General features: G+C 39.2%; 1 long non-coding RNA gene across 1 annotated transcript in view; it reads left to right on the top strand.

Annotated features, from left to right (window-relative positions):
• The window catches only part of LOC134760399 (uncharacterized), a 32,223-nt gene extending 7,349 nt beyond the window's left edge, over positions 1–24,874 (top strand). Inside the window, exon 3 of the long non-coding RNA XR_010137783.1 lies at positions 24,532–24,874. This is a non-coding gene — a long non-coding RNA (uncharacterized LOC134760399). The remainder of the gene's footprint in view (positions 1–24,531) is intronic.
• Positions 24,875–26,383: the final 1,509 nt, after the last annotated feature.

The following is a 26,383-nucleotide window of genomic DNA, read 5'->3' as shown; positions in this document are numbered from 1 at the left end:
TGCGCAAGTGGCCAACAAACATGAAAAACCACTCCACATCACTAAGAATCAGAGAAATGCAAATCAAAACCACAATGAGATACCATCCTACACCAGTCAGAATGGCTACTAATAAAACGTCAAAAAATAGTAGATTCTGATGAGGCTGTGGAGAAAAGGGAACACTTATACACTGTTGCTGAGAATGTAAATTAATTCAGCCACTTTGGAAAGCAAAGCAGTGTGGCAATTCCTCAAAGAACTTAGAACAAAACTACCATTCAACCCATCAGTCCTATTACTTGGGCATATAGCCAAAGGAAAATACATTGTACTACCAAAAAGACACATGCCCTTATATGTTTGTTGCAGACTATTCACAATAGCAAAGACAAAATCAACCTAGGTGCCCATCAATGGTGAATTAAATAAAGAAAATATGGTACATATACATCATGAAATACTATGCAACCATAAAAAAGAACCTTGTCCTTTGCAGCAACATGGATGCAGCTGGAGGCCATTATCCTAAGCAAATTAATGCAGAAAGAGAAAACCAAATGCCACATGTTCTCACTTATAAATGAGAGCTAAACATTGGATACATGTGGACACAAAGACAAGAGCAATAGACAGTGGAGACTCCTAAAGGGGGCAGAGACAGAGAAGGACAGAGCCTGAAAAACTATGTACTGGTACTAAGCTCACTACCTGGGTGATGGGATTAATCAAACCCCAAACCTCAGCATCACACAACATACCAGTATAACAAACTTGCACATGTATCCCCTGAATCTAAAATAAAAGTTGAAATTAAAAATAAAATAAAATTCAGGCCGGGCACGGTCACTCACACCTATAATCCTAGCACTTTGGGAGACCGAGGCAGGCAGCTCACCTGAGGCTGGGAGTTCAGAAACAGCCTGGCCAACATGGCGTCTCTACTAAAAAAATACAAAAATTAGTTGGGCATAGTGGCATGTGCCTGTAGTCCCAGCTACTCAGGAGGATGAGGCATGAGAATCGCTTGAACCCAGGAGGCGGAGGTGGCAGTGATCCGAGATCATGCCACTGCAGTTCAACCTGGACAACAGAGTGAGACTCTGTCTCAAAAAATAAAATAAAATGAATAAAATAAAATAAAATAAAAATTCATTAATTTCTTAGCGAAGTTGATTTTTTTCATATTAGACTTTCCTGGTTTTTATTGGACTTTTCACTACTTTTTAAATTAATTCATGGAACATAATTACATTAATATGTAAGTAGGCCAGGAGTCATTGCAAATGAGGAAGAAAAATTCAATTCAATAATGGCTCCTTTTTGTTGACTACTTATTACATCCCATCAATGCTAATCTTTATCTTCATTCTGAAAATCGGAAAGGTAGAAATTACTGTTCCTATGGTTTTTATTATTTTTATAGATTTCCTTATGCTATAGACATTATTTTGAGACTTTTTACAGGCACAGAGAAGTTATTATATGTCCAAAGTCAGATAGCTAGAAAGCAGGGGAGCAGAGATTTTAAACCTAAATCTACTAACTCCAAAGCCTGCATGTTTTTTATTACACAATGCTGATCATAAGAATTTTTTCTAGTATAAACTGTGGCAGAAAAATTATTAGCTGTGGTAGAGAAAGAAACAAATAACACTAACAAAAGCCTCTTTTAAATTATGAAGATAAAGAACATAAATAATCATATTGATTTTCAAATGTAGAACTGAAAATTAGACATATTTAAGAAACAACTCTTGGTCACAGAAAATATAAGGTAAATAGAAATTCAAAAAAAGTTTGACTATCACTAGAGTAATGTCTCATAATTGCTACTTGGACACAACTTTAATTTTAGTAGGTTAAGTGAATGCAAGTGATCCATCTTAGTTTTAGAGAAGCAGGTGCTACTTTTGCTCACGAAATTCTCCTGGCAGATTAATTGAAATTGGCTTGGCTATAAGTACTCTCAGTTGATTTGGGAACCGGCTCAAGAGTCACGAACAAGGAATAATCATAAACCTCTGAGTACCTGGTTTTCCAGCAGGGTGGCATAGGGATTGATGGACTGAGTTTCATTTAGCATCTTCATTAATGGTCTAAAAGAGGCAGCAAATAGCTTGTTAATGAAATTCACAAATGAGACATGGCAAACACTGATAAAGATCGCTAAATTATCAAAGGAAACTCACAGAGGAAAGATATCTAGACACAAATGAATAACCTATAATGCAACATGGAAAGCCAGAGTTGAAACCAGGATGTATGGGGAGTGGTATTTGGGAAGAAGCTGATGGGGAAAAAAATTTTTTATAATATCAAATGTTTTTATTGCTTACTTATAAATATTTTGTAATTTATATTATAATTTCTGCTTCCATGAGTCATTTGGGAAAAAGTAACATTTATGATGTCATCTGCTAAGAGGTTTCTTCTTCCAAAGCACCATTTCTAAAAGTGACCCAGGAGTTAGAGTGAAAAGTCAATTAAATCTTAGCTTATAATGCTAAATGGTAGCCAAAAAGAATTTCTTTGGCTTACTGCCCTATGATAGAGCAGAATTTGGAGTCAATAAGACAGATCTGAGATTCAAACTCTGGTATCTCATCTGATCCAATTTTTTCACCTCTAAAATGAGAAAAATAATACCCACCTCACAGGGCTGGCTTTATGGCGATGAAATGAGACAATGTGTACAAAAAGCAACAGGCATGATGCCTACCGTGACTGGAAGCCCAGCAAATGTTGGCTACACCTGCAATGAAGCAGGCTTTGATCCATCCCTGCCTCGAGATGGGTTGCTGGACGCAGGAATGAGCACTTTAACTCCCAAAATATGAAATTAAACCCAAGAAAGCCCCAAGAAGAGAAACAGGAAAGGAAGCAGCCAAGTCAAGAGAGAGACAGACGAACTTAATCCAGGTCACTAATTCCAGAAACACACCCGAAGTGCGCAAGGCTGAAAATGGAGAGTAAATTTTTAACACGAACAAGATGAAAGTAAGACTAATGGGGCGAAATTAAGGGAAAAAAAATAGCTTAAGCTTTAGATCATAGAAAAAAAATGTTCCTTGACACTTCTATTAGATATTACAGAATATTCACACAAGGAGAATCGTAAGTGAATCATTTCTTGAAGTATTTCAAATTAGCTGGATAATGGTTCAAAAAGTTTATCATTCGGTAAAAAAAAATCCTCCTGACTCCTTTTGGGCTCTAATGCCTTTGACAATAATTCTCATATTACCATGCTCAAAACTATCCAAGAAGCAGTAAACAGGAAAGACAAGAAAGAGTGTGCACTCTTTGTTTTTTTTTTTTCTTTTCTTTTCTTACCCCACCCCCGGCACCCCCCCCACCCGAGACAGTCTCACTCTGTCACCAGGCTGGAGTGCTGTGGCACGATCTCGGCTCGCTGCAACTTCCACCTCCTGGGTTCAAGAGATTCTCCTGCCTCAGCCTCCCGAGTAGCTGGGACTACAGGTGTGTGCCACCACACTCAGTTAATTTTTGTATTTTTAGTAGAGACGGGGTTTCACCATGTTGGTCAGGATGGTCTCAATCTCTTGACCTCGTGATCTGCCTGCCTTGGCCTCCCAAAGTGCTGGGATTACAGGTGTGAGTCACTGCACCTGGCAGAATGTGCACTCTTAAAGACAGCATTAACCACCTTTGGAGGACCCCACTCCCCCTCAACCCACAAAACTTGGGAGCAATAACCGCTGCTCATTGAAAGCTGACAATTATGACTGACAAAGTTAATGGTTACCCCAAAAAAATTATCTAAGAAGTTCTAAAACTGTAATAGAGTAATTGACCCTTTTCTTCAAATGCTTACTAAAACCCCTAATAAGTCACTGGACAGAATTTTCACAGACTTAAGTTTCCTTTCTGTTTATAAATTATTCTTAAACATTTTGGTATCTGCTACTACTCTATATAATGGTATCTGATTTTTTCACATAATTATGTATGCCATTATTTCACACCTAAATCACCCAGATTTCATGAGATTCTGCAAAATAAATCAGTCCTTTCAGATGCTCCAACCACATGGCAAATGTGACATTCCCCTCAGTACTGGAAAAATCATTACCTGAGGCAAGCAAGAGGTTTCTGATGTGGCATGAGTTGGATAGCCAGCAGATTACACATAAGAGCCAGGAGAAGAAATATCCAAGGGGAAAGGAAGGCAGGCATCTGATTTATGCATCAAGATACATTAAAAAATATATATATATTGTGCACTATGTGCCAGATACTGTATGAGGTCTTAGCAATTTAACAATGACCAATAAAAACTACAGTACTACCCTCAAAGATTTACATGCTCATGAGGGAGGCACTCATAAGGAGACAAATGAATGCAAATGTAATATATTTTCCAGGAGACATAAGTATTACAGAAAAACATGAAAGGGTTAAGGATAACTTGGAGATGGGAATAGGGGATACAGCTATTTTAGTTTAGGAAGTGAAAGAAGATCTCTTAGTAGATGACATCTGGGGGAAAAAACTGGAATAAGGGAGGAAGCCAACCTGATTCAGAAAAATCACATTTCAGGTAGAGAAAAAAGCAAGCATAAAGGCTCTACTCCTGCATATGTCAGAAGCAGCAGGAAAGCAAGTATAGTTAGAATGGAGTTACCAGGAACCTGCAGGTATTCTAGGTGGAGGCAGCAAAGGTGATAGGAGTGATAACCAGGCAGAGGTCAAATCATACCAAGCTCTGAAGGACAGGGGCAAGGAACAGGACAGCACTGAAGGTTTTGCAAAAGTGAGTAACAGGATCAGATTCACATTTTGAAAGATCGCTCTAGCTCTTTTTTGGAAAATAGATTTTACTGGGTGCAAGGTAAAGGTAAAATGAAGAGTGGAAATATGGAAGCCATTTTATTGGGCCAGGAAAATATGAAAATGAGAAGAGGAGGGATAGAAACTAGCCTATAGGCTGGGCGTGGTGGCTCACACCTGTAATCTCAGCGCTTTGGGAGGCCGAAGCAGGCAGATCACTTGAGGTCAGGAGTTCAAGACTGGCCTGACAAACATAGTGAGACCCCCGTCTCTACTAAAAATACCAAAAAAAAAAAAAAAAATTAGTCAGGCAAGGTGGCGAGTGCCTGTAATCCCAGCCACTCAGGAGGACGAGGCACAAGAATCACTTGAACCCAGGGAGGCAGAGGTTGCAGTGAGCTGAGATCACGCCGCTGCACTCTAGCCTGGGTGACAGAGCAAGACTCCATCTCAAAAAAAAAAAAAAAGAAAGAAAGAAAGAAAGGAAAAGAAACTAGCCTATAGACTCAGAAGACATTTTGAAGATAGAGCCAATAGATTTTGCTGATGTGTTAGATGAGAGCAACGCCAATTAGTTGAGGGAACGTGCTGCTAAGACACTCTGAAGAGGTGGTTTATAAGTGAGCTGCCTATGCTATCGAAGAAGATAAGCAATATGTGTATGTTTGGTGTCTCTGGGAGAACAGATGATGGTGATATATTTTTTTTCCTTTAGTAAATCCCCTTAACTATCTGGTGTCCATTAACCTCCTGAATCTTTTTCAGCTGATATACGTGGGCTTTGGTAAATTCCTGAATCTGTACATCAGTTTGGGGAAGTCATATCTTTTTTGTCATTCACTCTAAAATTGATCCTTCATGTTTCAAACTATGCCTGTCCTTTTCCAGTCACCTTACACAAAACCCAAGTTTACCATATACCAAGTTTACTGTATTACCTATTCCTTGCCCCTGGCCTTCAGGGTTTGGTATGATTTGACCTCTACCTAGTTATCACACCTATCACCTTTGTTGCCTCCACCTAGACTATCTGCAGGTTCCTGGAAACTCCATTGTAGGTACACTTGCTTTCCTGCTGCTCCTGAAATATGCAGGAGTAGAGCCTTTATGCTTGCCTTTTTCTCTACCTGGAATGTGATTTTTCTGAATCAGGTTGGCTTCCTCCCTTATTTCAGATTTTTCCCCCAGATGTCATCTACTAAGAGATCTTCTTTCACCACCAAAACTAAATACGGTAAACCTGAGCATGTGCTCCACACCCTTTCCAAACCATGGGGATTTCAGAGCGCTCCATCCTGAGTTCTTGTTTTCGGGATTTATTCTTGGTTAATGGGGAAATGGGACCCCGTTCTATTCCAGACGTTATTTCAGAAACAGGTTGTTCTGCTTCTCTTCCCAAGTGCCTTTTTGAGGACTGCCCTCTATATGTCCAGCATGATAGACCCATGCTCTGAAACAAGGGAGACAGTCTCCTTTGGTTTGTTTCCTAGTGATGCCTAGAACTTCCTAATCAATCTAAGCCGATTAGAAAGCCCCAGACATTCTTGGTGCTCCTACTTCCCTTACACCTGTTAGTTAAGAAGTCACAATATCATATTATCATACTGATTCTACCTCAGGCCTGACTATGCATCTGTCCCTCTTTATTTTCATCATCATAGCTTTTTTTTTTTTTTTTTTTCCTGAGGCAGGATCTCGTTCTGTCACCCAGGCTGGAGTGCAGTAGCATGATCACAGCTCACTGCAGCCTCCACCTCCCAGGCTCAAGCGATCCTCCCACCTCAGTCTCTCGAGTAGCTGAAACCTCTGAGTAGCTGGTGCCTTCCTCATCAGGATGTAAATCTGTCAGTGCCTTCCTCGCCAGCAAAATTAGTGCACCACCACGTCCGACTAATTTTTTTATTTTTTGTAGAGATGAGGTCTTATTATGTTGCCCAAACTGGCCTTGAACTCCTGAGCTCAAGCGATCCTCCCACCTTGGCCTCCCAAAGTACTAGGAGCACAGGTGTGAGCCACTGCAGCCAGCCATTGTAGCTTTCATGCCAGCCCTCATCACCTCTCCCCTTCTATTACTGCACTAGACAATTTGGTCTTCTTTCTTTCTCCATGGAGCTGTGGTAATCTTTCCTAAACACAAATCTGGTAATTTCCCACTACCCAGAGCAGGCTTTCAGACTGTGCTTGTTAAACTCTAGGAAGCTCCTGCCCATATCCGCATCTTCCACTGGAGGTGAACCCCATTTTCTTTGTTACACATTTGTCTTCTGAATGAGACTTTTTCAATAAAAGGTTTCACTGCAAGAGAGAGACAGAATGAGCTTGAAAAACACTGACTTAGACTGGTCCTAACTCCTTAACATACATTCAAGCGCCTTCAAAGTTAATCTCTTATTTCATCCTCCTCTCCAGTGGCTTTCCAATAACGCACACTACAGCCCAGCCATACTGGACTTCCCACACTTTCTAAAATCTGCCATGCCCTCAAATATGGGCAGGCAGATAAGTTATTGCCATGACACTTCATATATTCTGAAAAAACGGTTGCTGTTATGAGCAACTGCTGTTGCCTCTTCTCACCATATTTATCCCTTCACCATCTCCCCTCATCCTTAAGAGACTCAAATTAAACATCACCTTCTTTCTGAATCTTCAAATGGGATGAATTTCTCTTGTATCACTATAGTTTATTTATGTAAGTATTTCCCAAACTGTGGCATAAGAATGTATATTCAGGAACCCATACTGTCTCTGAGACTCCTATTTCAATGTTATGTTTTTATTTTGCTGATAATCTACAAATAAAATTTACCAGTTTTAAAACAGAAGCTTTCTCTTGTGTGGATGAGTCTCCATTCAAATAAATTTTCATAGGATAAAGTTCTAGTTTTCTTAAGTGAGTATGGTTTCAAATGGAAGTCACAGGCATCTCTGGACATTATTCTGGGGTTCTCAAGTTGTGGTTCTTTTATAAAAAGTTTGTGCAAACATTTGATATTTGCTTTTATGTATCTCTTTGTAAATAACAAGCATGTTTTGTTTTAGGTGTTTGATTAAGTGTCTCTCTTATCCAATAGATGACAAAAGAGCTGTCTGTAGTTGGCAATATGTTAGTTGAGCAACTCCTCCCTGTCTCCATCGCAAAATAAAAAAAAAAAAATTGAATTTTTAAATGAGTCCTAGAATCCTTTTGAGTTCTGACTGATAGGCAATTTGGGAAAGGCTTTGATTCCAGGATTTCTGACCTAAAATCTAATTATCCACCATAATGGACCTCATGGATACCTCATAGGTGGCCTAAGCAGTATATTAGCAACATATCAGAGATTTGGAGACAGATGGCATAAAAGAGACAAAAACAGCTGGACCTGAGAAACAACAGTTCTGCAGCAATTATGTAGGAGACACACCTGCTCTTCTTCTCTTCACTTAGTGATCACTGTAAAGGCAAGAAAATGTCCCTTTCTGCTGCTAAGGTCCTGCCACGTGGCAAGTGGGAACTAGAGATCACACAGACTTGGTGGCAGACCGTTGAAGTTTATATGCTCTAGAACCCTGTATCAGTCAAGGTCCTGATGGGCAACAGATGGCATACTCAAGGTGAGCAACCTGGGGGAGAAACTAATGAAAGGGACATTTACTAAAGAGTGGGCAGGGTGATGGAAAACCAGTAAGGGAATGGCAAGGAAAAGAAGTAGATACCAGAATCCAAAGAGGAACACTAAAGCTATAAGAGAAAGTTGCCTAGTAAAAGCTGTAGCCACAGAGAGAAAAACAAAGGCAACAGTTAGACCCAGAAGACAGAAACCTGCCCTAACTCTCTCCTTACCCTTCTGGGTTCTCACTGGCTTAATCCAACAGGAAACTAAAAGATAAGCAAACTAATTAAAGGAGTCCATAAAATTCATGCATAGAGCAGGCTTGGGAAAAGATAAAGAGTATGCCTGGAGATTCAAATGAAAGAACCAAAGATTCATAAGGAGGTAGATAGCCTTAGGGGACATTTGAATATCAAGTGTTGCTTTCCATGTAACCAGCATGAATCCCGCTGGGACAAATCTTATCTCCATGTCTTTGGAAATAGAGAGATAAAAAATGATGATGATGATGATGATGACAGAGGAGAAAGAGATATGAAGAAGGAGGAGGTAAAGGAATAAATAACACAAAAAATGCTACTAATTTTAAAACCTGTGCATTTAATAACCATTTGTTGAACACATCCTAAGTGTTAGATGGTGAGCAAACCACTGATGACAAGAAGAGAAGAGAAGACATGGTCTCTATACTTAGGAGCTTCCTATTTATTGGAGAAATCAGCTCTGTGAATTGATCAAGTACAGCATTAGCTACTACATTTATTACAAATAAATTTAATTCAACTAGCTTCTATGGCTATCTTATTCATTGTAATTATGATTATTATAGTTATTGTTAAGCTTTACATGTATCAGGCAGGCTGCTAAACCACTTAAATCAGACCTACCTCATATGACCAGGAGAGGATTAAGTTCAATTGTCTACTACTATCTTCACTTTAAAGATGATGAAGTTGACACTTAGGAAGTGTGAGTTTCATTCAAAGTCTTCTGGCTAGTAAGAGGTAGAGCTGTGATTGAGACACAAGCATTCTGATTCTAGAGACACACACTCCTAACCACTACAAGGCACTGCCACCTGGGGTGAGACCACAGTGGTTTTCCTTGAAACACGCATGCAATCTGTACTCTTTCAAAATCCAAGGGAGTTTTCTTGATCTATCAATTTACCATGTTCTTTTTTATCCCTCTCAATATCTATGACTCAATTTACTAATTGCATCAAATATTACATTAGGTCAGCATTACACTAATTGGCACCATTTTGTTTACTAAATGATGACAGGGTAGAATGGAGTTTCCTTTCCTTGAGGCCCATCATTAAAATGATTATTCCCCAGGGGGTGACGTGGAAAGTAGGAATGAGCTACACTGCAGCATGCATGGATACCTGTGGCCTTTAACAAAGAGGATGGCCTTACCCCAAATTATTCCATCTGGCAGAGCTGTTACCTGCTGTAGTTCACACATGAATGGCAATGATTTGCATGCAAATAGAAGCCTACATGCTTTCTTGGAGCTAAGAGCTGTATTTCAACATTTCACAGTGGAATTAGCAGTGGACAGGATGCTGCAGCTTTGTGGATGTGCCAGCTAAAACCCTTCTAAATACCAAGCTCTGTGTTTCACAGCAAGATTGTTTATTGAACCAGTTTGTGGAAGCTCCAAAGACTCCTCTGCTGAAACACCGCCAGCTCCAAGCTCTGATTTTGACATTGATGTTGTCAGATGAGATTAAGCATTGGTCGTAATGAATGCTGGCAGACTTCTGTTGAGGTATGATCACCCGTGTTCCTGTGGCTAAGTAGCAAAGCTCTAGACAGGAGCTAAGCTGTGGTCTTGGGAGTTATTAGTTGCTGTTTTTGTTTCTTTTTCCTGCTCCCTGATATGGTTTGGCTGTGTGTCCCCACCCAAATCATCTTGAAGTATAACTCATAATTCCCACGTGTTGAGGGAGGCACTCAGTGGGAGGTAACTGAATCATGGGAGCAGGTCTGTCTTCTGCTGTTATCATAATAGTGAATAAATTTCACGAGATCTGATACTTTTAAAAAGAGGAGTTCCGCTGCACAAGCTCTCTCTCTTTGCCCACCACCATCCACGTAAGATGTGACTTGCTCCTCCTTGCCTTCTACCATGATTGTGAGGCTTTCCCAGCCATGTCAAAGTGTAAGTCCATTAAACCTCTTTTTCTTCCCAGTCCGGGTGTGTCTTTATCAGCAGCATGAAAACGGACTGATACACTTCCCTTCATCAGTTGCCAATTTCCTAGAAGATAAAGGGCAAGTTGCTTAATTGATCTTCATGGATCTTCATATTCTGAGCCATACTGATCATTAACCCTCATGCTGTCTCACTCCTTTATACTCCAACAATCCACAAATACTGTTATTTGCCCTTACACATGATGCAGTACTAAACTTTCTTTGCTTTGCCCATACTGTTCCCACCTTCTGGGATGACTTCCTTCACTATCTTTGGATAGTAAACTTTTACTCATCCTTCAAAAACCTGTTCAGGCTATTCTGAGAGATCTTCCCTCCTTGTTCCAAATAAAGATGATTTCTATATCTCCAAAATCTCATCTATATCTTTACTATTACTGCATGAAACAATAAGACAAATAAGCACACAAAAGTCTCGCCTGTAGAGTCTTATCTCATCTTTATATATCCAGATCTCAGCACGATGTTTGGCATATAGTGTATACTCCATCCTTATTTGTTGAATTTAACTGAATTCTTCTTCCCAGGTACAAGGTATAGGAGCTATTTGGGAGTTTAAAACAAACCACAACATTATGTTAGCAATTCATGAATTAGTACTAAATTTTTTATGATGTTTGTTTTTGTTTGTTCGTAAAAATGCACTGATCTTATCAAAAAAGACAAAACAAAAAAAAATACAAAAAAAGTTCCTTGATCTCCTTAACCAGAAAAATTGCTTTCAACAGTATGGGCCAATGCATATCTACAATCGTGTTTATATCTATACAGACATATACAAATATTCTTATATAATCCAGAAATAGAGCTTTGTTAGATTTTTTTAAGAGATTTACTTGAATAGTAGGAATGAGTTATCCTTTGTAGAAAAAGATGACACGATGGAGAAATAAGTATTCCCTCCTGATGGAACAAGACAGTGAGGCTTGCTGAAATCCATTTAGCACAATCAGTTGGTCTATTATTTCCCAATTATGAAAGTGGAGAAATGAGATATTTAATCAGGACATATTTTAGAAAGTTGTAACATATTTGCGTATTTCCCTAAGGCTTGTAATGAAGAGCTCTTAATATTTCATTTTCATTATTACCAGAAGAGAAGAGTTATAATAAAAACTCTCCTTGTGGTCTTGATCCCAAAGCAAAAGAGAATTTCAGCATCTCTAGGTCATCTGACCAATGACCCTCTCAGTGAAACTAGGTGGAGAACTACTGGAGATCAGGATTCTGGATCCATTTCCCAGTCCATTGCCATTCTTTGTCTTTGCCAATAATCTCTACTTCTAACTCACAGGACATCTTGTATTTAGAATTTCTTCTGTGCTTGGAAGGTTACGGAAAATAATCATTCCTATATGCATGCTAAAGTGGACACCTTCCACTGAACACCAAACTCCTCCACAAGTTCAGGACTGAGAGCCACAGATGACTAAACTGAGGCACATTTGCAAAAACATCAGGAAGAGATTGGAGTAGGCCATCTTTAAGATCTTTTTAAGCTAAAAATTATCTCATTTAATTAGTGCCCCAATATTATCCGCTGGAACAGAGGTGTAATCATTGAACCAGGGAATATCATCAAAGACCAAAATGCTGATTGTGACTTATTACTAATTTTGGCTGCCAAATCCTTCTATTTTTTGAGAGGTTAGACTTACCTCTGTTAGATCTAGGTTATAGCTAATTGTGTTCTGTTCCTAAACAGATTAAGATCACATTGCTGAGAATTGGGAATAATTGTAGAATGCATAAACAAATGACTGCTCTCTGGATAAAAACACAAATTTCTCAATGTCTTGTTCTCATATTCCAGGTCTTAGACTAGTCATGCCCAAAAAAAAGAAGCTTTCACTGATACAGCGAAGGTAAGGGTGAGTGCAGCCCTCAGGATATCTAAGTCAAACCAGACAGGGCTTCCTGCTTCCCATTTCCAGTGTGGTCTGCGGTGGTGTGTCTGATAAGAACAACTGACAAAAAGCAGATAGCATGATCACTGTGATGAAAAATGAGAAGTGAAGAACAACCAGGTCCCAGCAACCCCTGATACAGTGGCCCTGGATAGCTAAATTTCAGCCATTCCTAAACATTGAATGGGAAGGAACAGGTTCAATTCATTAGGTGTTTTCAACCTGCTTTTTCTTTTTATATATGTATACTGTGAAAAGAGGGTCAGTTTGTGTTTGGAAAAACCAATATATTTATTTGCATTTAGCTGTCATCTATCGGGAGAAGAGTAAAATTAAAGCATGGAAAGGAGAATTATTTGAAAAGGCAAACTAGTATAAGCAGGAGAGGGCAAAATTTTGCATAGTTTCTTTAAAAGAATGTCTTTTAAAGGTCATCTAATGGGGTGTGAGTGTGTGTGAAAAACACACTGGTTTATTCACCAAAAAGAGCCCAATCTGGCATGTAGCATAGCTTTCTCACAATCCAGGGAAGAGGGACCAGGGACTTTGGAAGCGGAACAGAGCAGAGTAGGTCTAAGTGTCTGTCCTCACATGGACATCTGAAGTCTCACTCAGATTTCATTCTCATTCTCCCCTCCCTTTCTCCTGCTTTCTCTCCCTCCATCTCCATCTTTAACTCTGTCTTTTTCAACCTATTTTCACAAAGGATCCTGGCTGCATCCTGTCTTAATCCTTTGTGTCCTAACAGGAAAATCTCAATCCCTCCTTTCTTGCCTCTTGATCCCATCCTGGCAAGCTTCCAATTCAAAGATGTCTCAATTAGCTAAGCATGAAGACACAGGACAGACCAAATGCTTCTTTAAATACTGAATGCTTCTTATAAAGTAACTTTGACTTGAAATAAGGTCTACAGATTAGATAACAGCATTGTGTCGATATTAATCTCCTGATTTTGATCATTGGGCTCTATTTACGTAAGAGAATGTCTTTATTTTCAAAGATACATACCAAAGTATTTGAGGTTAAAGAGACATCATAGCTGGAAATTTTTTAACATTTATTTTAAAAGTTCAGGAGTACATGTGCAGGATGTACAGGTTTGTTACATAGATAAACATGTGTCATAGGAATTTGTTGTACAGATTATTTCATCACCTAGGTATTGAGCCTAGTATCCATTACTCATTTTTCCTGATTCTCCCCTTCTTCCTATTCTCTGCCCTCCAGTAGGCCCCAGTGTGTGTTGTTCCCCTCTATGTGTCCACGTGTTCTCATCATTTAGCTCCCACTTATAAGTGAGAACATGTGGTATTTGGTTTTCTCTTCCTGCAATAGTTTGCTAAGAATAATGGCCTCCATCTCCATCCATGTCCCTACAAAGGACATGCTCTGTTCTTTTTTGTGGCTGCATAGTACTCCATGGTGTATATGTACCATATTTTCTTTATCCAGTCTATCAGTGATGAGCATTTAAGTTGATTCCATGTCTTTGCTATTGTGAATAGTGCTGCATTGAACATACACTTGCATGTGTCTTTATAATAGAATGATTTATATTCTTTTAGGTATGTACTCAGTAATGAGATTGCTGGGTCAAATGGTATTTCTGTCTAGGTCTTTGAGGAATCACCACACTGTCTTCCATAATGGTTGAACTAATTTACACTCCCACCAACAGTGTAAAGGCATTCCTTTTTCTCCACAACCTCATCAGCATCTTTTATTTTTTGACTTTTTAATAATAGCCATTCTGACTGGTGTGAAATGGTATCTCATTGTGGTTTTGATTTGCATTTCTCTAATAATTAGTGATGTTGGGCTTTTTTCCATATGATTGTTGGCTGCAAGTATGTCTTCTTTTGAGAAGTGTCTGTTCATGTCCTTTGCCCACTTTTTAATGGGGTTGTTTTTTTCTTGTAAATTTGTTTAAGTAGCTTGAATTATTTTCAAATGTTTTCGAAGAAAAACCATGTATATATAGAAAAAGAAAGCAAATGTGACAAAATGTTAACATTTGGAATACCTGGGTGAACAATATCTGGAATTTTTTGTACTATTCTTCCAACTTTTCTGTCATTTTGAAGTTATTTCAAAATAAAAAATTAAAAGGGGCTCTTCTATATTTTTAAAAATTATCATTTTTATTTGTTAACACAGTAAAGATCCTCTTTACCCAGTGATTCTATTGGGGAAGATGATTGAAAAGCAAGGAGCTATACCCTGACACAACTCAAACCAAACATATTATTATATAACGCACACAACCAAAATTGCATTCTAGAAATCTGGACAAATTTTTCCATAAAACTTAAAATGAAGTTGTTCTCATCTTACCATTTGCCCATTCATTTAGTCATGGAATATTTATTGAATACCTCCTGTTCAAAATGATCAAAAATGCGCTGGTGTTCACAGCCTGCAAAGGAGACACACACAGTCACTTCCAGGACTGCGTGATAAGTGTTAAAACAGGTTCTATGGAAAATAGAGGCAAGGGATGCCTGTAATCCCAGCACTTTGGGAGGCTGAGGCAGGCAGATCACTTGAGGTCAGGAGTTTGAGACCAGCCTGGCCAACATGGTGATACCCTGTCTCTACTAAAAATACAAAAACAGCCGGGCGCGGTGGTGCGCACCTGTAATCCCAGCTACTCGGGAGGCTGAAACAGGGGAATTGCTGGAACCTGGGAGACAGAGGTTGCAGTGAGCCGAGATTGCACCACTGCACTCCAGCGGGGGTGACAGAGTGAGACTCCATCTCAAAAAGAAAAAAAAAAAAGAAACGAAAATAGAGACAAGGCAACCTTTGCCCAGTCTTTTAAGGGATCAGAGAGGCCTTCCTAAAAAGGGGATGTTTAATATGAGATCCCTAGGGAAAGAGGGGTCGGCTAGATGAAGGAGGTATGTGTGAGCATGGGAGAGCAATAATATCCCAAGATATGAAAAGACTGGGGCCTAGCATTAGAGATGGAGAAGAGGGGAGGCTCTAGCTTACAAAACAGCTAAAACTGAAGAGTCAAACAGAAGCTTTATATGCTCTACTGATGGTTGGGAATTTTATTCTGAATACTACAGGATTTTTAAGCAAAGGAGTAACTTGCAAAAATTGTTTTTTATAATTTTAATTTTGTTACTGGTGGAAGTATTGATTTGAGAAGAGCAGAAATGGAGCTCAGGAGACCATTTAAATGACTCAACACCAAGGCAAATTAAATGACCTTACATCATTTCTGTCTTCCAGAACCAACTCTTTTAAGTCAAATGGACAAACTCATGTACCCCATATCAGGTAGATGACAAAGTCAGGTGTTCACACTCTAAACCTGCTTGAGATCATCACTGTGGGCTCAACTTCTATGATGGCTTTGCTATCCTTGCTCTAAATCCTGTGTCTGATTCTGGGAGTTGACCCCATATCCCTTTACAAACCCCACCGTCCCTTCTAACCTTCTCTTAACCCTTCACCTCTTTCTATGAAAGTCAGTAAAATGACACATCGCAATGAAGCCAAAATTATATTGCTTAAAGCCATAAAACTAAATAGAAACCAGGTTATCAAAACAGACTTTTCAACGAAGGTTATTACTTCACTGGGCTTCACAAATGAAACTAGAAATACCTCTTATGGTCAGTCCAACTCACATATTACAAATACTGAAATGCCCTTTGTCTGCCAGGTGAACTTTTAATGATACCTTAAGACCCAAATCAAAGAATACCTATTTGGTAACACTTCTCTGAATGGCCCCTGCCCCAAAAAGGTGAGACATTCACTCCTGTGTTCTTACAGTACTTTGTGCTTGCTTCTTAAATACATGGCTCCAAACTCTAGCTTTGCAACTGATTTTTGGGCAATGCTGATCATGTTTCTTCGCATCAGTAAAGCAGAGAGAAAAACAATTTACTTCCTAGTGTCAAATGAAATAATCACTAATGAATTCTTGCCTGGGTCCCCAGTACATGAAAATAACAGCTAATGGTTGTAGAGAGCTTACTATGGTGTCATTTATAATTTCCCCCATTAAAATAGCAGCTCCTTTAGTGAAAGAGACTTAATTACCTATGAATCCTTACTATCTAACAAGCAGTCTGGCATGTAGAGGGAGCTCCATACATACTTGTGGAGGGCATGAATGAGTGGGTCTAAGCGGGATATCCGATGATCAGTGTCCACTGCCACAAATAAATTAAAGCCCTGGTTCTTGGCAGATTCCCGGTGATGAAGTGTCTGGTTGGTTCACACAGCCACAGGTTGAGCTCCAGCTCGGCGAGCCTGCTGAGTCGTTTCTGCACACCGACTATCTCTGACTGCTCTTCATCCCAATCGCTGGCTTAATCACCTCTGCTGGCTTCTTTCCTGCGTCTTGGGGAGTGAAAAGTTTCTGCTACTAAAAGAATGACTGCCTGTGATCCCATCCTTTCCATTTGGACAGTCTCCTATTATTGTCGATTCTCCCCTTGCTTTAACAAGTGGCTTCCGCTTCATCACAAAGCATTCTGTGCTTATATCTCTCTTTATCTCTGTGTGGAGTGGAGCAGAGCAGAGAGTTCCTCCCTGCCTACATTGTGCTGACACTGAAAGAGACACAATCATCAGGCGGGAAGGAAAGGTGGCTTTTGAATCAGAACAAATGCATCCCAGCTCAATTCTATGCTTCGTTTAATTAGGAATCAATTGGCTCTGACCACCATGACTGAGTTCCTCTTTTCATAGGAAACCAGAACTCACTCTCTCTCTTTATTTGAAGGAGAAGTGCAGAGAGACGAGGAAGAATTGAGTGGAGTTTGGAATAAAAACCAGCACCTTGCAGAAGGAGAATCAGAGTGACCAAAAATACATATAAACAAAGAAGATATAATGAGCAAATTAATCCCAATCCCAAAAATGTATTAAACATCTGTTATTGATATGTGCTAGGAACTGTGCTAGAATCTGGGGGTGCACCTTTAAATAAGATTAGTTACTGCATTCAAGAAATTTGGTGAAATAAAAATCATATGATGATTATTGGGAGTAACTTATTTAGCTTGAGAAGGGAAAGCAGAAGAGGTGGCATGAGGCTTGTCTCAAAATACATGATGGGGTGTAGAAGTGAGCTTCCTCCAAGCCCCTTAAAATTATCTACAAAAGCTACCCTATCTATCTTCAACATCATTGTAAATGGGAGTTTCATAGGGCTTACCTGAAAGCACCTAAAATCACAGCACTCCTGAGAAACAGTAATGTATAAGTACCAAACTTTATCGCTGCCAGTGATCCTGCTCCTTCTACCCCAAGCCAAAGAGAGAGATTCATGTGCTTGTATTTCCCAGCCATAAATAAATATTGGTATACCAATATTTATAAAATACCAATAAATATTGATATTTTAAAATGCCAATGCTTTTATTGGTAACATTCTAAGAACACGGGAAATGAAAACTAGGATACACAGCTTGATAGGAGCAGAACTGGAAGTTGATCATCTTTCACACGACCTCAGGAAGTGTGACTTCAGCTGTCATATGGGGGCTTTCCAGCCACAAAGTGTCATTGTCAAGAGTTGCAACCTTTTACTTCATCTCTTTAAATTCACACTTCATACCATTTGTCACACCCGATGGCTCAGAACCAACTCCAAGTTAGCACAGCCCCTCTACTTGAATGTTTGTGACTGTCTCTATTTCTGGGTCACCTGGCTTCACGGCTCTCTTCCTCACTTTGTCTTCCTCCTTCTGAATTAACAAACTGACTTCAAAGGCAAGGCGAGGCTTGGCTTGGCTTGGGACCCGGATGGCTGTGAGTACACATTTATTAGTCATAACTCTTAGAATTGGAAATTAATGAAGATTCAACTCAAAGTGACATAAGCAAAACAGGGGAATTGTTCAATCATATAACGGAAAAAGGCTAGTAGGAGAGCTGGTTTTAAGCTTATCCCTCTCTATCTGTCCACCTGTCTATGGATCTCTATCTCTATCTCTATCTCTGCCTCTCTTTCTTTCCCCATGTCCTGGCTCCACTTTCATCTGTGTACATTTCATACTCAAACGGGAGCTCTCCATGTGGTCTCTGGAAGCTCCAGTCTTTCATCTTTAAACTATAAGAGCAGCACAAAGGACTGCCAACAACTTCCTTCCAATCTCCCCGGTAAAAGTCAAAGTATTAGCTCTGATTGGATTAACTAGGGCATGTGCCCATTCCTGAAGAAAATGCTGTGGCACCAGGGATTGGATCAATTGATGGCCAGGCTGGTCCCTCACACACCCCTGCGCTGAAGGTGTGTCACCTCTTGGTCCAAGAGAAGAGATGCTGTGCTTCCTAAATGAGTCTCCAGAAGCTGTTATTAGTGGGACTAATGAATGCTGAGAAGAGAAAGGAAAAAGCCAGAAATTTCCCGAGTTCCCACATTGGAACATGCCATCCTAGCTGAGCCTGTAGCTTTCAACTATTTGAGAGGGCAAGCAAGAAACAAAGGCACCTGAACCCAATTTTAGGTGTATAAGACTCAGTTTGTTTCCTGTAGCTCATCGTCCTCTTATGTCTTCTGGAAGGAAAAACTAATAGAAAGTGAGGGTGAGAGAATACACAACAGCGGGAAGGACATCTGTTCTCCATCTTTTGTGAGATCAGTGACATCAGATGTTAATAGAGGCAAAATATGACAGATCCAGATGACAACTGCTGGCAGGACTGTGGGGCTGTTCTAGCGGGAAGCTCTCACTTCGTTTTCCTTTAGGATAAGCACACCGATGCAGAGCTGGACTATTTGCACAAACAAATAAGTTGTTTCTGAATTGTAAGTGCTTTAAAGAGGATTATAATGAGGACTTGAACTTCAGAGTCTAGCTTAACTTTGGATATGAGAAAGAAACTATCCATCACCTTTTCAAACCTGAATTATCTCTCTTTACTTCTCCAGTCAATTACAAAGGTCATGGATATGGAGAAATTGGAACCCAGATGGTTTAGTTCATATGAAAATATATAAAATATATTTCCACAGCAGAAAGAAATCTTGTCAAAGCATTTTTGAGTGGATTTTTGTTGCTGTTGTTCTGTTTGGTTTGCTTTTTCATTTTATCTGCTGCTTCCCAATGTCCCATCACCTAAGGGTCACTTTATTGTACATTATTTCATCCATGGCTCTACTACTGGGATCTTCATATGGTGCATTTATGGAAACTCATAAATTTTTTGTTTTCGTGGCACAAAGTAGAATTTCTAATAACAATAATGTCTTAGATACTATCAATCTCATCATTATCATTATCAATACCCAAAACTATAAAACAAAAACTTAGTATAAGTTTTTACACTAAGTTTAATAGCCACATTGATGTGTTTACAAGGCATCATGTTCCCTGTAAGCACTTTATCTATATTGCCCAAAGTAAGTTTTACAGCAAAACTATGAGGCAAACACTTTTTTTTAATCATCACATTAAAAAACAAAAATTGATACTCAGAAGCCAATGCCTCAACCAGTAGAAGCAGCTAATGCATCCTCCCCAACCTGTTCCAGGTCCCTCTCACCAAACGCACATCTTCTGTTCCTTTCCTCTGCCTGCTGCGCTCTCTCCAGCATTTGCAACTGCAGCTCTGTATTCTTAATGCTCTGTCAGGAAAGCTATGTTTTCAGGGCATAGTCTCCATGGCCGTAAGTGGTGACCTATCCCCACCTGGCTAACTTCCACCACCTGGCTAACTTCTACTCATGACCTTAGAATAAAAGTCGCCATCTCAGAGTGGCCACTTTCAACGTCCCCTCCTTTTTTTTTTAAACAGGGTTTCACTCTGTCAACCAGGCTGGAGTGCAATGGCATGATCACAGCTCAGAGCAGTGTAGACTTCTCAGGCTCCAGCGATCCTCCCACCTCAGCCTCCAAAGTAGCTGGGACCACAAACGCACACCACCACGCCTGGCTAAGTTTTGTATTTTTTTGGAGATGAGAGTTGCCGAGGATGATCGCGAACTCTTGGGCTCAAGAGATCTACCTGCCTGAGCTTCCCTAAATGCTGGGATTTCAGGCGTGAGCCACCGTACCTGACCAGCATTCCCTCCTCTTTGTAATGTACAGAGTGGGCATAGATTACCCAGCACTTTCTTCCATGAGACCTGAAGTTTTGTTCGACTTTCACCCAGAGGTGTGTCCTCTGCATTCAGCTCAGTTTCAGTCATCTACTACATATTGCTGAATAGAAAAGTGACTATAATCACTTCCCAGGTGGGTGGCAGGATGCTGGAGACCACTGAACTCTAAGCAGTTTCTCAGGACTTCCTCCATCCCCCATGGCCATTTTCCAATCCCTTTCTTTGCTAAGCCTTACCTCCTTGACTTGAAAACTATGGCTCTATCCCACATGTTGTTTTCTTAAATACCTATAGGAGTATGGAAAAATAATAGAAATGTTTAAAGTCAACCGATCACAGAGAATATGAATATGTGAAGAATCTGACAAACTAGAGCATGCATGTCCTTTCTAATAGGGATATTTGTTGCCCTAAGGATTGAGAGCCCAATATTCACCAGAACTCCAAAATATTCAAGGGAAGTCAGAAATATTGATTTTTAGTTTTATATGTAAAAATCTGTCACTATTTTAATATCATGTACAAGATATATGACATTGCACAACTATTTAACCCCTCTTTGCCTCTATGTCCTCATCTGTAAAGTGGGAACAATGTTGGAACCTAACTCACAAGGCTACTATGAGATATAAATTATTTGATATTTATGAAAAGTTTAAAGTAGTTCTTGGTGTATGGTAAGTGTGTACATACATATTTGAATATGTATCATCTAATGAATATGTAATATTCAATTTCATGTTAAATATATAATTGAATATTGAATTTATAATTTAATAACAACAACAAAAATACCTGTTTAAAGAAAGACACTGTGCAACCAAACAAAACATGTCTACAGGCCACTTGTGGCCTACAGGTTATCAGATTTGAACTGCTGTTTATATTTTAATTTTTTAACATCTATTTTATTGTAGAGACAGGGTCTAGCTATGTTGCCTAGGCTAATCCTCCCACCTTGGCCAGCTTATACTTTAACTGAAAGCTTCATCTTGAACCACCTCTGGATCTGGTCCACCTCCTGACTCTTTTCTCCTACATAGTTTCAAAAATAGCCCTTTCTCTGACCCTAGAGTCAACAGTTTTCTTGAGTCATGGCTGCTCAGCTCACCTGAGTCTCACGAATACCCTAGAAGGGACAAGTTTATAATATCTGCTTTTTCCTCCTACCCATGGAGATGCAAACTTCACCCTAAAAAGCAAGCTCTGAGGCTTCTAGGCCTCAGACGGGTCTCTATCAACTGCAGCCCACTTTTCCATCAATCTTATCTGTAATATTTTCGGATTGTGCCTGCCACCCTGCAGCCACCTGCATTATCTGCAATCAGCAGCATGGTAGGGATGGAGGATAGGCTTGTTCTCAGCAAGCAAGTTGAGAACAGGGCTAAAAATAACCATTTTCAAATTAAATTCTTGAATTGGAAAGGAAAAGAGAGAGGAGAAACAGGACATGGTATGGCAGGTTTTATTTATTTACACCAATGAATCAAAGATAAAGGAAGGAAAAAGGCATTTTGAAGAATTTGGGCATATGGCAGAATTGTTTCCATCTCTGGTAATGTTGTCAAAACACCAATGATGATGCAAAGCAAATGCCTGTCAGACAAACCTAAAGGAAGCTTATTTACACGTTTGGGATGAGCAGGGTTGTAAATGATGGTTTAATTGGGAAAATCTGCTTAGTCATTTGAACAAGCAGACCTAAAAACAGACATAACATAGTGCTGCAAGGAAAACAAATTTAAGAAAATTTCTTTTTCATTGCTTTACTCTAATGCATTTCCCGCTTTCCTCCTCCCTCTCTCTATTCCATTTTCATTTCCATTAGAAAAAACACTTCTCAGCATTTTCCAGGCTGCCCTTAACCTTTCTGACTTGCTTACTTGGGGCCTGTAGAAGACAAAGCACTCTTTCAATGACTGGAGACAGGCACTAGGCAGTACCCAATGCATGTAGACTGGCCTCTGGGGCTGAAAATGTAGCTTCCTAAAAACAAACAGTACAGAGGCTGATGGATTAGGGAAGGTGTATAGAACATTCAATTTGATGCCTAGCAAATAAAAAGCATTCAATAAATATTAGTTTCCTTACCTGCCACTCAATAGGGAACTGGCATTTATTATTAAAAAAATCACCTACTCACATCTATAATAAAATTTTTTGACTGGGAAGGATTATATCAGCATAGTAACCATGATTATTTCTGGGTAGGAAGTTATTGATACAGTTTCCTGCTTTATATTTTAATTTATGCTTTTCAAATTTTCTGCAAAGATTAGCCACACATGGTGGTGGCAACCTCCAGTCCCAGCTACTCGGGAGGCTGAGGCAGGAGAATCGCTTGAACCTGGGAGGGGGAGGCTGCAGTAGGCCAAGATCGCACCACTGCACTCCAGCCTGGGCAACAAGAGCGAAACTCCATCTCAAAAAAAAAAAAAAAATACTCTGCAATGACAAATTAGAAATAAAATGATTTTTGAATCAAAAATTCTGAATGCTATTTAATTAAATGTAAGTCATTTTCTAGCCTTATAATCACCTATTCCCATTCACTGACCTAACTGTCTAGTAAAAGGTAATTCATTAATGATCTTGAAAACTAAAGTTTTAGTTTTCTTTTTTGGGTCTTTTCAAAACTGTCCAGAAATTGGCATTTTGCAAAATTTTTAATGATGAGAGGTTGGCACTACCGCCAACCATAAACTAAATTTGACTTGAAGTGGTTGTAATCTCCCAAAACACACAAAAAAGCATATAGAAATATATAAAAGAATTAGTAGGGAACGAACAATTTATTTCATCATTTCAGCCATTATTTCTAGGAAAGCCTTTTTGTTATCTGTAGCAGACATTTGTGATGAATTGTGCCATATCCCCTCTGCACACCTAATTTCAGTACTGATGCGGTGGACAGCTCTGTGCCTCTTTGCCAATGTCCATGGTGTCCTACTATATCGCTTTCTCAAAAGCTGGGGAAAGTAGCTTAGCCACATGCAGGTGCAACCCAGAAATGTGAGGGAGTCTATGCCCCTCAAGGTAATCCTCATCCAATGGGGGATAAAATCTATGGATAAATGTCCCAGCTTCCTTGTCCTCCCGTGGGACAATTCTTAGCAGTAACCAGCTCGTTAACACGTACTTCACAGTTGTTGTTGTTTTTTTCCCTTTCTTGTCTCTCTTTCCTTATTCTTGCACTTCCACTTTCTGTGATTGCCTCCAAAACAAACTCCCTGAATCTTAGTCAGTTTGGGGTGTTCTAACAGAATACCACAGACTGGTGACTTAGGCAGCAAACATTTAATTCTCACAGTTCTAGAGGATAGAAGTTCAAGATTAGGGTGCCAGCATGGTTAGGTCCTTCTTGGAGGCCCTCTTCCTGGTTTACAGATGGCTGCCTTCTTGCCATATCCTCATTTGCCAGAGGGAGAGAGAGATGTCATGTCTCTCTCTTTTATAAGCTCATTAATCTCATCAAGTGGACCCCACCCTCATGACCTAATCTAACCCTAATTACCTCATAAAAGCCCCACCTCGGAATGCCATCACACTGAGGTTTAGGTTTCAACATATCAATGTTGGGGTTAAACACACATTCTGCCCATAGCAACCTGCATCAAGTCCTCATCTCAGAGTCAACTTTAAGTGGTAGGGGGACATGTGGTTAAATCCAGACTAGAACATCATAATTATATATTTCTAGGTTAAAAAGAGTCCTTACGTTGCTAATGACAATAGTGTCACTAATAACAACTGCAGCCTAAATTTTATTGATTAGAATTTGGTGACCAAATCAAACTGACTGTGTAAGCAACCTTCTTATATAATGAGGCTGGAACAAAGTTCCTTGCTGTTTGGATGTTCTGTTTGCACACAGAGCTGTAACCGACACTGAGACAAAGTAAGCAACTATTTTCACCAGCCAATGGGCAAAACCCACTCTTTTTCTTAACTTTCAGCCTGGAAGAACCAGAATCGTAGGAGCATGGAAGACTTAATTCATTCAACAGTAACTACCTCTTTTTAGCCTAAGATTTGGCAGCCGAACAACAGAATAGGAATTATGTCAGCTTTTCTGCTTAGCACGAGCTCTGCCCCAGAACCAATGACATAAAATATGTATGTTTGCTTTCCCTGCCACAAAGTTGTGACACATTATCAAAGCTTTACAAAGTCACTCTATCTTAGGACACCCCTAGACAACTTGTTTCCATCTTACTTCTGGGACAAAAATATTTACTGCATCCTGCTTTGTCTTTGTGAATATTACATTAAATGTTGACATGTGCTTGGCAATTCAAATTCATTGGTTAAATGTTTTCCTCCTCTCAAAATTATTTTTAATATAATAGTCTAATAAATATGAATCCAAGATTCCTTACTAAACATGTGACTTTGCCTTGTCCAACCTTAGTATTTTATTCTATAAAACGCAAGTAACTAGGAAACTCCCATTTTAGGTTGTAAAAATTGCAAAAATTACAAAAATGTGTTTAGTGCGGTCCATGGCAAAAAAAAAAGAACTTCTAAATGTCACATATTATTATTAAAATCAGGTTCAATTACAATAACTGCACAATACAAAAATACAAAGTCGGTACTGCACTTAGACTCTGGAGACACTTTAAAAGACATATAAAGTCTTCTCATTCTAACTCTTTCATTTTGTATTCAATTTAACCTTCATTAAAATTGAACTATAATGTAGAAAGAGATGAATTTCTCAAAAAAGCAAAAATGATGAAGATGTACATCTAGGAATTCACAATATAGAAAGGAAAGCAGAAACATACATAGATTTGATCAGGCACTAAACACTTACTGAATGCCAGCTTTGTACTAGAAAGCACTAGGTACTAGAGTCAAAAAGATGAATAAAACTCTATATCCGCTAAGGGAAGCAGTTGTCCAATAAACAAATAAGAGCCCTATATTAATATGATAAATATCATGTTCAAAGTAACATGAGAAGACTTGAAAAGGAATAATGAGCTTTATTAAGGGGAGTTGGAGGTAGAGGCAAGTTAAGTAAAGCTTCTCAGTTATGACTGTTAAACTGGTACATGAAGGATGAACAGGAGTTCATAAGTTAATCAAAGGGAAGAGAGGGTTCTAGGGTACAGCGTAAACAATAGCAAGGAATCACAGAAAAGTATAGCATCTTCAGGGAACTCCAAGTAAATTAGATTAGAGCCAGAAGAAATGGATAAAATAAGGAGGAGAAATGAGAAAAAAAAAACAATTCTCATAAATGTTAGGTTGCAATTTTTTTAAATGACCATAATGGAGTTATAAGCAAACTTGAATAAAATATTAATGTCACATAAGGATAGATCACTTGTTCATTTTTACTTAACTAGTTTGTGGCAAAACTAAACCTAGAAGCTGTCTCCCAACTCCAAGTGTGGTGCTCTATCCTCTAGACCAGTGGTTCATAAACGAGGGTCCCAGGACTAACAGTTTCAGCACTACCCAGGAGATTATTAGAAATACACATTCTCAGACTTCGTTCCAGAACTACTAAGTGAGAAACTCTGAGGATATAGCCCAGAAATGTGCACCTTTAAAAGCCCTCCAGCTGATTCTGAATTACACTAAAATTTGAGAATTGCTGCTCTCGACCATGTTGTGATTTTCACATTCCCAAGGAGTTTTCACAAAGGAAACTAAAGGAAAAGCAAAGATTGCCTCTTTTTTTGGTCACATTGAGAAAACAGCCTTATGTTCATAATAAAACTCTATCAATCAAGGACTTTGTGAAAATGGTATGAAAATGTTCTGTTTGAGGGAGTCCTTTGATGGCCAATACCT

This window comes from Pongo abelii, chromosome 18 (assembly GCF_028885655.2).
Source record: "Pongo abelii isolate AG06213 chromosome 18, NHGRI_mPonAbe1-v2.0_pri, whole genome shotgun sequence".
NCBI classification, from domain to species: Eukaryota; Metazoa; Chordata; class Mammalia; order Primates; family Hominidae; genus Pongo; species Pongo abelii.
This window is presented reverse-complemented; position numbering and strand designations above follow the sequence as displayed.